Source organism: Strix uralensis, chromosome 34 (genome assembly GCF_047716275.1).
Source record: "Strix uralensis isolate ZFMK-TIS-50842 chromosome 34, bStrUra1, whole genome shotgun sequence".
Classification (NCBI taxonomy): domain Eukaryota; kingdom Metazoa; phylum Chordata; class Aves; order Strigiformes; family Strigidae; genus Strix; species Strix uralensis.
Window position 1 is genome coordinate 3,104,005 of NC_134005.1, and position 11,741 is coordinate 3,115,745.

The window sequence follows — 11,741 nt, forward strand, 5'->3', positions numbered from 1 at the left end:
TTTTATTTGAAATTGAGGGACTACTGTCATATCCTCCAAAGGTCTCTGCTCTCCTGGGGAGTCCCAACCCAGAGCAATCCTCAGGCTGACAGGATCCACTGCCTAAGTGAGTGAAGATAAGGTTCTGGAGATTTCAGCTAGGAAAGAGGAGAGCATGTCATGTAAACAGCCATGTCTGTGCAGAGACAAGTGCATCATGCTAACAAGTTAAAAAAAGAATTCAACCATCAAGTACATTAAAAGATCGGGCAGTTTGAGAAATTTCCTGCAGTACAGATGAATTTCCCTTCATGACTAGCTCTTTACGACAGGCTCTTCGTATTGCACATATAAAGATGACCTCTTCCTCGATTGCAAGTTAGATTAGCGAGCCTTGAGTGTTTAGGGGTTTTTTTTCAAAATAAAAATTATGTTTGTGCTTATTTTCTTTTATACTTTATTATATTATTATATTATTCTTTAGATAGGCTATTTTAATATATAACCTTAATACAATATTATATTTCAGGACTGGTGCATTATTAGACCACTCAGTTACTCATCTGAATAGACTCACCCTAAGACTCCACTGGTTGATCCTTAAAAATAAAAAAATCCAAGGTGTGAGAAGGTCCTCCACCTAAAAACACCAGTGCACTTTACCTGTCTTGCAGATTGGTTCTGAGAATAAGGAAGTCTGAACAGTGTTACATACAAGTATTATGTTACTACAGGATGATTTTCAGGACCTGTACTTAGATCCTACGTGCTTATCCCCACCCCTGCACCTGAGGGAACGCAGACACATTCCCACAGTGCATTTACCTTCAAAATCACCTCTCCTTGCAGATTTTCTGAGATATCTCCTCGAAGAAGTAGCTTAGATCCGAGATCCTTGGGAATGGTCTCCAAACCCATTCATTTCAGGTATTTCTAGATAAAACTGTTGCTTCTCAGTTAGACTTTGCATAATCAGGTCGTCCTTCATGTCCAAACGCTCTAAAGGAAGAAACAAACTCAGTTCTGCCTTCCTAATCCCTGTCAGTATAATGTTCCATTTGGAACATTATTATTCATTTTATGGTCAGAGCATCAAACGCAGAGATATAATTAACAGGTAAGGGGAAAACTCATGGAGCATACAAAGCTTATTAGACTTACTTAACTATTTCTATATAAACTTGCACTACCTTGAAAGACTTATGAAGGAGAAACTTGATCATGTTTAAAAGAGTAAGACACTCATAAATCACAAATGATGCTGAGAAGCAGTTCAGGGAATATATAACTAGGTCATTACCTTGAAAATCTTTCAACTTAGCAGCTGTTGCTTCAGCCAGCCTCTTCTCTGCTCCAGGTTCATGAAACATTCCTCCTTCTTCATCAGGACAGCTGTGCAAAGCGGGAGACAGACAGAGGGTTGATGTGCACATTAGAGAACTTAAAACCATCTCAGGATTCAACCTGAAGCTTTTGCCTAGGATGTGGTGTATCTTGTGAGTCAATCTTCCTCCCTTATCCAAAGCCCTTTGGCATTTGACATCAGTGAATCATTTTTTTTGTTTATTTTTAAAAATAAAGCAGAATAAAGTCTTTGGCTGCTTTTTTTTTTTTTTTTTTTTTTTTGCATCTTTATGAGTGGCTTCTTCCCATTGAACACAGAATCGCACGCTTCAGTCTTACAAAGACAGTTTAGCGATAGTCAAATGGATTTTTACAATAAATTTATACCTATGAGTCTTGCGAAGAGAAGACAGATGAGCAAGAAATCAAACCCTCCCACTTTCACTCATCATTTACCTTTCTACAGCTCTGCGGATGTGTGTCATCCAGGAATTCCTCTTCTCTTTTGAGCTTGTGTGAATTTCATACATTTCTGGTCCTTTTAAGGAAGCGCTAATTAAAAACATTGCCTTTTCCTCATTAGCTACCTCTCTTACAATCAACTTTTGCAATGAGGTAACTCGTGGTTTAGAGTCCTGTGTTCAAGGAAGAAACATAATGACCAGACATGGGTATCTCTGGGTTTGCTTTATTAACAACTCAGAGTTGGGCCAACACCTCAGTGAGTGGCCAATGTCCAAAGGACTCAGGCAGGTTATACACTATTTCTAAATCTATTACCTAAGTCCAAAGTCTTTGTAAGTTTCCACTCAACCTTTTAGTTCTTGATTCTCATCATTTATTAAAGTCCACTGCAATCGCCTGTCTCAGCCAAATTCTCCTCTTTTCGTTCCAGTCCTCGTTTCAGTTTCAGGGTCATCTTTTGCGTCATCATCTTCTTCATCTGTCTTCCACTAGTTTTCATCTCACACAATTCTGAGAAAGACTCCAAGATGTTCTACGAAAAGCTTAGGTAGAGTGAGCAGTTTCGATATCCTAAATTCTCTTAATCTAGCAACCCCCCTGTGTTTAGTCAATTAATCATCCTTTGTTAAAACTGCCTCCATAGGATTAGCTTGACTGGGTTTTAGAGCAGCCTTGGGTCGGGACTATCCAAGAAGCGGGCTAAGAACACTTTTCAGGCCTGTTGAGCAGCACCCCGGTTGCCTTGGTAATACGACGAGATCGCTCAGTCCTGAACACGTTTCACTAGGCCTTAAAATCTATTTCAAATATACCAGAGGTTATATTTAAAATTCTTTTACATCCTGCAAAACAAAATATAATTTATTGCACTACATTATATACATTCTTTAGGGTTTGTGCTTCCTAGCTCCCCATCTTCCTACTTATACAAGGCCACCATGAGCCATAACATCACGACACTGTAACTTTATTGCTATGGCCTCTTCACATGACACTTTTGACATTGTCATCGTCAACCACAGCTAAAACATGGAATGAAGAAGGTACATTTCAAAAACAAGAGGTCTTGGTACCTGATTGAGTATTAAAGCATGTATCAATTTAAAGACCTGAGGATTCCCACTGGGTCCCAGAAGTGATTTTACACCAAATACTCAAGCATTTTGAACAAGACTCAGAATCACTGATAATGCAATTCACACAGACACTCCTGAATGCACTAACAGTGTTCTGCCTAATCCCTGCTCAACCACAGCGCTGCTTTCCTCATATTTGCAGAGGTTATTTCCATGCCTCACAATTCAAGATTGATACCACTCAAGGCGGCAGCAATTTATTGGGCTCCAGAGGAACAACTGCCTTTCTGCACAGAGTATTAGTAGGGGCTGAAGGAACTACAGGAAAGTTCAAATCACACCACAGGAGCATCAGAGTGTCACCACCAGCAGAGCATTACCACTTTTCTACCTTCACAAAGGAACTGTTTCCAGATAAAGGAACTGCAGCAGCCCTCTCTCACCCAGAAGGCATAAAACCATTAACAGCACAGTAAAATCCAATCTCTTTTTTTCTTTATCCTAACTACTGCTTGAGAAAACAGAATGGCAACTGGTACTGTCAAATACTTTCTAGTCTTTCTGCCCACCTACAAAATAAGTTCCTTTACCAAAAGCAGAAGCAGGACACCAGCAACTCAGTAAAGGAAACCAGGATTTGTTTCTTCCCATGTTTTTCAGGCATGCCTGTTAAAAGAGAAATAGAACAAAACTGGGAAGATGAACACCGTATCTGCTAGGGAAAAGCCTGATTATGTTTAAAGCACAGAGGACGAATGATTTAAGGTCTCTTCATCCAAACAGAACTATCACCCGCGCCTGGCGCCAAGATTGGTGATCTGCTTTAAGGCTCCTGGCTAGCACAGAGAAATGCTCACTTATAAATGTTTTCCATAATTACAGTAAAACTCTGAGAACAGGAGCAAAATGCTTACTTGGCCTTAAACACAAATAAATTAATAAAGATATAAAAACAAGACTGAGAGAAAGAATGAGTGCACAGACCTGAAAGATGTTATGCAACTTCCACAAGTGTGGGAAGTAAGAGCAGAATACTGCACTTTGAGTGGCAGAATACTGCCACACACAAAAAAAATCCACAATCACCTCCCATAACTTCTCTCTTATTTGTGGTATTTCTACCACTACTGCACCCCAGGCAACAAAACAAAAGGCACTATACCTAATTTCAAATGTATGTGCCTCTGCAAATGTATGATAAAAATGTATCAAAATTATTCTCTTGCTAAAACTACGTAGAGAATAACAAGATTAGCTATTTCAGCGTTGATAAGGGTCCACCTATCATCAGAAAATGAAGAGCTTGTTAAAAGACATGCCAAAACAACAAACGACTAGTTGTCAATGGAAACCCCTTTCCTCCTGAGACAAAGGAGCAAACTGTAGGCCAAAATTCCATCCCCCCCTGTCCCCCCCCCCAGAGGAAATAGAAAAAATTCTCCCTGATGTCAAGCTGGCTTGGATTCAAGTTTAGCTTGCAGACAGGTTCCCTTCAGGCCCATTGGTGGAGGGAAGTGTTGATGCAGCCACTGCCCTCCCACATGGCCCCGCAACATCGCCTCTGCTCTTGAAATCCACTTCATTCATCAAGAATTGTGTAATATAGTCACCTACACACATTTTGTTAAACTTTAACTAGACATTCATATTCCCTGACATTTACGCATCTTCAGTGATTACGTTCGATAATTATTTTCCTATTAATTATTAGTAGGACCAATTCTACTTCAAAAGCCTCGGTACCTTGTTAAGCTAACCGTAATACGGATATTAACTTAAAAATGTATTTCAGTTTTGAAATCATGCATTTGCTCCTGTCCTGGTTCAGCTAGGATAGGGTTAAGTTTCCCCAGCAGTGGGGAGGGAGCTCTGGCTGCAGTTCATTGACGATATCATTGTATGGGGGGACACAGCTGAGGAAGTCTTTGAGAAAGGAAAGAAGATAATTGAAATCCTCCTGAAGGCTGGTTTTGCCATCAAGCGACAGAAAGTTAAGGGGCCTGGAAGGGAGATTCAATTCCTAGGAATAAAATGGCAAGATGGGCATCGCCACATCCCAATGGAGGTGATAAACAAGATAACAGCCATGGCCCCACCAACCACTAAAAAGGAGACTCAGTCCTTCCTGGGTGCTGTGGGGTTCTGGAGGATGCACATCCCAAACTACAGCCTGATTGTGAGCCCTCTCTACCACGTAACCCGCAAGAAGAACGATTTTAAATGGGGCCCTGAGCAACAACAAGCCTTAGAACAAATTAAGCGGGAGATTACCCAGGCAGTGGCCCTCGGGCCAGTCCAGGCAGGGCAGGAGATTAAGAACGTGCTCTACACCGCAGCCGGGGAGAATGGCCCTTCCTGGAGCCTTTGGCAGAGAGCAGATGGGGAATCCCGAGGCCGACCTCTAGGCTTTTGGAGCCGGGGATACAAAGGCTCTGAAGCTAACTATACCCTGACTGAGAAGGAGCTACTGGCAGCGTACGAAGGAATTCGAGCTGCCTCAGAAGTGGTCGGCACTGAGACACAGCTCCTCCTGGCACCCCGACTGCCGGTGCTGGGATGGATGTTCAAAGGAAAGGCTCCCTCCACACATCATGCAACAGATGCCACGTGGAGTAAATGGGTTGCGTTGATAACACAACGGGCTCGAATAGGGAACCTCGACCGCCCAGGATTAGTGGAAGTGATCATAAACTGGCCAGAGAGCAAAGATTCTGGGATGTCACCAGAACAGGTGAAACGTGCTGAGGAGGCCCCACCATATAACAAGCTGCCAGAGGAGAAGCGATATGCCCTGTTCACTGATGGGTCTTGTTGCATTGTGGGAAAACACGATGATGGAAGGCTGCGGTGTGGTATCCCACACGATGAACCACTGAAGGTGTTGAGGGACAAGGTGAATCGAGCCAATTCGCAGAGGTGAAAGCCACCCAATTGGCTTTGGATATTGCTGAGCGAGAAAAGTGGCCGAGGCTCTATCTCTACACTGACTCGTGGGTGGTGGCAAGTGCCCTGTGGATGTGGTTGCAGCAATGGAAACAGAGCAACTGGCAGTGCAAGGGCAGACCCATCTGGGCCACTGAAGTATGGCAGGACATTGCAGCCCAGGTGGAGAACCTCGTTGTGAAGGTGCGCCATGTGGACGCCCATATACCCAAGAGTCGGGCCACTTATGAACATCAACATAACCAGCAGGCGGACCAGGCTGCTAAGATCGAAGTGGCTCAGGTGGACTTGGACTGGCAGCATAAAGGTGAACTGTTCATAGCCCAGTGGGTCCATGAGACCTCGGGCCACCAAGGCAGAGATGCAACATACAGGTAGGCTTGAGATCGAGGGGTGGACCTCACCATTGACACCATCGCAGAGATCATCCACGGATGTGAGATGTGTGCTGCAATCAAACAAGCCAAATGGGTGAAGCCCCAGCGGAATGGAGATCGATGGATGAAATATAAGTATGGAGAGGCCTGGCAGATCGACTACATCACACTGCCACAGACCCGCCAAGGCAAGCGCCACGTGCTCACAATGGTGGAAGCCACCACTGGATGGCTCGAAACTTATCCAGTGTCCCACGCCACCGCCCAGAACAACATCCTGGGCCTTGAAGACCGAGTCCTGTGGCGACACGGCACCCCAGAGAGGATTGAGTCAGACAATGGGACTTACTTCTGAAATAACCTCATAGATGCCTGGGCAGAAGAACACGGCATCGAGTGGGTCTACCACATCCCCTACCACACACCAGCCTCTGGGAAGATCGAGCGCTACAATGGACTGTTAAAAACTCCATTGAGAGCAATGGGGGGTGGAACCTTCAAACACTGGGACACACATCTGACAAAGGCCACTTGGTTAGTCAACACAAGAGGATCTGCCAATCGAGCTGGCCCGGCTCAGTCAAAACTTCCACGTGTTGTAGACAGGGATAAAGTCCCTGTGGTGCGCATGAGGGATCTGCTGGGAAAAATGGTCTGGGCTAGTCCTGCGCCGGGCAAAGGCAAACCCATCCACGGCATTGCTTTTGCTCAAGGACCTGGGTGCACCTGGTGGGTGATGCGGAAGGATGGAGAGGTCCGACGCGTACCACAAGGGGACTTGATTTTGGGTGAAAACACACCGTGAATTATACTGTGCTTTTGTTAATTTTTCTTTGTTATTGCTAATTGCTAAATGGCAGCTGGATGTGACGCAGATGGTACAGAATAAAGGGGTGGATTATGTCCTGGTTTAGCCAGGATACGGTTAAGTTTCCCCAGCAGTGGGGGGGGAGCTCTAGCCGGGTTATTCAATACCATGCTGACGTCAGGTCCGGGCGCCCAAGCGCGGGAGAATTGGTGACCGTGCGTGGTGTGCGGTCGCTCTCCTCACTGCTGTATTGGTACATTTTTTGTTCTGTTTATTGTTATTACTGTTATTGCTATTGTTACTGTTCTTGTTGTTGTTCGGTTTGTTGCTGTTGCACTGTTGTATTAAACCTCTCTTTATCTCAGCCCCGGGGTTTGTATTTCACTCCCTGTCCTGTTCGGCTGTAGGGTGGGGGAGGGGCAGCGGCAGCGTGGTCTCGGATCCTGGCAGGGCCTAAACCACCACACAGCCCCTCTCTATTTTATCACTTTGTACTGTCATCCTGCAATTTATTACAAAAGCTCGACCATAGCTGAGAGAATGAATAGGAGCCCAGTGTTACACCTTCCTGTTATTTAATAAACTTCAGCTGTCAGCTGACAGTGAGATGGACCAAGATCCTTTCCAAGGGTCTGCTGGAGATTCCCCAGCTCCACATACTATAACCTACTGCTGTGGCTCCTGCCTTAAGTATTTACAGCATATTTTCCCTTTCCCAGAATCCGATCCCTGCTATCCTGGATTGGCAACTTTGCAACTCCTTATTTACTCTTTTTCTGGCATCTGGACCACATTTCATAGAACCATTTAGGTTGGAAAAGACCTTTAAGATGATCAAGTCCAACCATAAACCCAGCACTGCCAAGCCCACCACTCCTTTCCCTGGATGCATGCAGGAATTGCTTCTCAGAAAATCATCTACGGATTTCAAATCAAGGAAAGGACAGGGAGGGGGAGTTGGCTTTGCAGTTAGGCCAGCTGTTGCATTTTTCATCCTCAGCATCCACAACACTGTATAGACAGAGCAAGAGTAAGCTAAGCCCTCACGTACACACCGTGCAAAACAGATTTCAGGCCAAAACAGCCCAAAGGCCCTGTGCAAACCAAGGCGGGCAAGGCCAGCGGCGGCGAGGCAGGCAGCCCCCATCCCCTCCACGTTTCACCCACAGCCCGGGTGCACTCACAGCCGCAGCCCGGGGGAAGAAAGGGAGACAGGCCGGCACTTTCTGTCTCCGGGAGCAAAGCTTGCTCCCTGCCCGGCTCCGCTGGGGGGGAGAAGGGGCTCCAGCTCCCAGCTCCTGACATGGAAAGTGCTGCAGCCTCCAGGTGCCTCTCGCCCAGCACAAGAACCCCCCACCCTGTGCTCCAGGAGTAACCTCCCCCTTCGGATCCTCCCCAAAAAAGCAGCTTTCGTGCAGGGACACAGATCCCACAGGAGGGCGAGCGCAGCACACTGCCAGCAGAGGTTGGGCAGGACCGAGGGCCCCCTGCCCCGGGCACCCCCCTGCCCCAGGCACCCACCTCTCGCACAAGGGATGCCCCCAGCCCTGTGGCGTGGGGCAGGGGGTGTCACACACATACACACACACACCCCCCCGCCTCTGAGCTCCCCCGCAGCCCCGGTCCTTGCTCTGCCCCGCTCCCAAGCCCCCCCCGCCCGCAGCTGAGCAGCCCGGCAGCACCGGCACCCAGAGCCGCCCTCCGGCTTTCGGCCAGGGAGGGGACGCAGCCACCACCCCCCCAGCATCCCCCACCTCTCCCACTCCGTGGGGGCCATGGGGATCCCTGCTGCCAGGGCAACTGGGCATCCCGGCCAGCCCCAACACTGCCATGGCAACAGCAGGGACAAGGGGTGGGGGCATCTCCGGGACACGGGGGCAGAGTGGACAGGGATGCTCAGCGCCCAAAGCCCCCAGTGAGCGCAGCAAGCAGCCCCTGAAACCGCCTCCAGCACACCCGCCCGGCTCCAGCACAGCCGCAGCCTCGGGTGCGTTACCCCGGCACGGGGCAGCGGCTACAGACAGTCCCTTGCTGACCCCGTTCCGCTCTCTGACCCAGTCCTGGGCGTCACCATGCCTGGAGATGGAAAAGTCCTCAGACAGACCCCCCCCTCGCACAGAGCTCCCTGCCCAGGTACACGGGTGCAGCTGAGACAGGGAAGTGGAGGGACGACCAAGCCTCTTCCAGGCTTCTTCCCGAGGACGGGGCTTATCGGTTCCAAGAAGGCTTGCAGGCCAGCCACAAAATGAAGCATCAGTGTGGTGGTTTAGTCCCTGCTGGGGTCTGAGACCATGCGGCCGCTGCCCCTCCCCCACAAAGGGAGTGAAATACAAAGCTCCGGGGCTGAGATAAGGAGAGGTTTAATAAAACGGTGCAACAGCAACACAACAAACAGCAACAATAACAACGAACAGAGCAAGGTATGTACAGATACAGCAGTGAGAGGAACGGCTGCACAAACCCACGCGCTCACCAATTCTTCCCACGCTATGGCGCCAGGACGTGACCTCAGCATGGTATATGAATAACCCAGCTAGAGCTTCCCCCCCACTGCTGGGGAAACTTAACCCTATCCTAGCTGAACCAGGACAATCAGGCATTGCCCCCAGGGGAGACCCACGCTTTCAAAAAGAGAGCCCAGAAGCTGAAATTGACACCACCCCCCATGCTCAGGAGCATGGACTCAGAGGATGTACGGGGTTTATATCGCTGCCCCCTCTCCATTCCTGGGGTTGGACATACCCACCTCTGCTCCCTCAGGGACCAACAAGCCCCTCTTCCCTTGCCAACACTCTCTCTGCCCCATGAGCTCCCCTCTGTTTTCCTGCACAATATCCAGCTGTCACCAGTAAGCTCAGCTTGGAGCCATCCTTCCCAACTCACACTTGGCTCTCAGCTGGCTGCCTGCGTTTCTGACTCCAAGAGGACACATGTGGAGCAGCCCAGGGCATGGAGAGGGGATCACACTGGCACACAGCCCAACACAGAAGCAAGCCAGCCCCCTCAGCACTTCAGACAAGCCACCCTCCTCCATCCTAGCAGGGTCTGACCGAAGCAGGCTGCTGGCCCTGCTCTCTTCAGAGGCACAGGGAACTGTTGGTTCATGCAGGGAGCCGCTCTACAGGGCTGAAAATCCTTCCCCCATCCCCTGGGAAATGCTGCTGACACAGCTCTCATCCTCCTGCAGAAACACACGAGCGTACAGCCAAGGGCAGCAGCAGGCGTGTGGCATTATTAACCTCTCTCTTGCTGCAGTGCCGGAAGGACACAGGGCACCATCAGCCTGCATCCCCCGACAGCCCTGCTGCAGGCTCCGAGACAAAGCCACAGCACAGGCACTGTCTAGCTTCTGAAAATCCAAAAAGAGTAAATTGGGTTTTCAAATAAAGCAAAGTCCTTGGCCCCAACAAGTGTAATGCCTCCTAGATTTTCTTTTTCTGTAATACTATGAAACCATTTAATCCAGCCAGCTGTCTTTGTGGAAATGCTGAAGAAAATTTACAAGCCTCAAGGAGTTAATCACAGCTCAAGGGGAATCTCTGACATGGAGGTCAGCAAGGCAGTAACTGTGAGGCTGTGATTGCCAGGAGACAATGCCACAGGAAGATGGGTCCGTTCTGGATGGAGGTTCAGGCCTGACTCAGCAGGGTACTGCCCTTAGGCATCTCAGCCTAAACAAGAAAGTGGACAGTTGTCAAGGGCACTGATCACCTACACAGTTACAGGATGCTTCAGTACTTCTGGGGCTCACTCTACCTTAATCCCAACTCTCCTGGCCTTGTGTTTCCTCTGGCAGCTAAAAACCACCTAAGTCCCCACCATATTGAGGGCAGAAACACGCTGCAGTGCCAGCACACTGTAGGAGCAGGGCTTAGTGGCCTTTCACAGTCACAGAGGCAGAGCAGGGGTCAGTCTCTCCTCCTCCACACCCAGCTCTTCTTCTCAGCTGGAAGAGTCCTGCCCCGGCATTCTCCATCCCACCCAGTGCCACAGGGCACCACGGGCTGGGCAGCACCAGGCCCTCCTCTCCTCCACCCAAGGAGGGCACAGAGCCTCCTTCAGAGCCCAAGCACATGGCAGCTCTCTACCACTGGGCATCTCACGCATTTAAAACCATGGCAATACCTGAGCACCCACAACCCTCCCATGGTCAGCTCCAAGGACCACGCTAAATGCCACAAGGGCTCCTTCCCTCCAACTTCTCCAGGCCAAGAAAAAAACCCTCACGTGCTTTACCTGGTCCACCACAGCTTGGTTGGCATTTGCAGCTTCTGGCATCACTTGGCAGCTCCATTTGCAGTGGGACGGGTCTCCTTGGCTCCTGGCTTCACAGCAAATCGGTCATCCAAAGCCCCAGCAGGTCCAGCACCTCTCCTGCAGGGCACTTTCAAACACCAACATCTGGGTCTGTGACCTGAAGCAAAGGAGAGGAAGATTAAAAAACCAAGAGCCGTTAAGTGGGACACAGGGAAGGGACAAACCCAGCCCGTGACATGCATTTCAGCCTCAGCCCACAGGAGCCCCAGGCACAGTCACGGCAGCTACAAAGCACCACAGCGTGTTCAGAAGCAGTGCTGGGGAAGGAGCAGCTTGCTTGCTTTATGCCTTGTGAAGCACTGAAGGGACAAGCTGGTCTCCTCGCCACTGCCAGGCCAGCGGGTGCAGCTCCCTGCAGCACACGGGCTGTGCCAAGAGGTGCTGGGGCAGCCTGAAGGCACCAGCTCTGCTGGGCGAGGAATTTACAACGTG

At 49.2% G+C, this 11,741-nt stretch overlaps 1 long non-coding RNA gene across 1 annotated transcript; it reads right to left on the reverse strand.

Annotated features, from left to right (window-relative positions):
* Window positions 1–1,819, reverse strand: LOC141936845 (uncharacterized). Its single transcript, XR_012626831.1, has 4 exons — window positions 1,780–1,819; window positions 1,280–1,371; window positions 805–978; window positions 1–137 (listed from the first exon to the last, which is right to left on the reverse strand). It is a non-coding gene; the product is annotated as an uncharacterized LOC141936845 (long non-coding RNA).
* Between the last annotated feature and the right edge of the window lie 9,922 nt (window positions 1,820–11,741).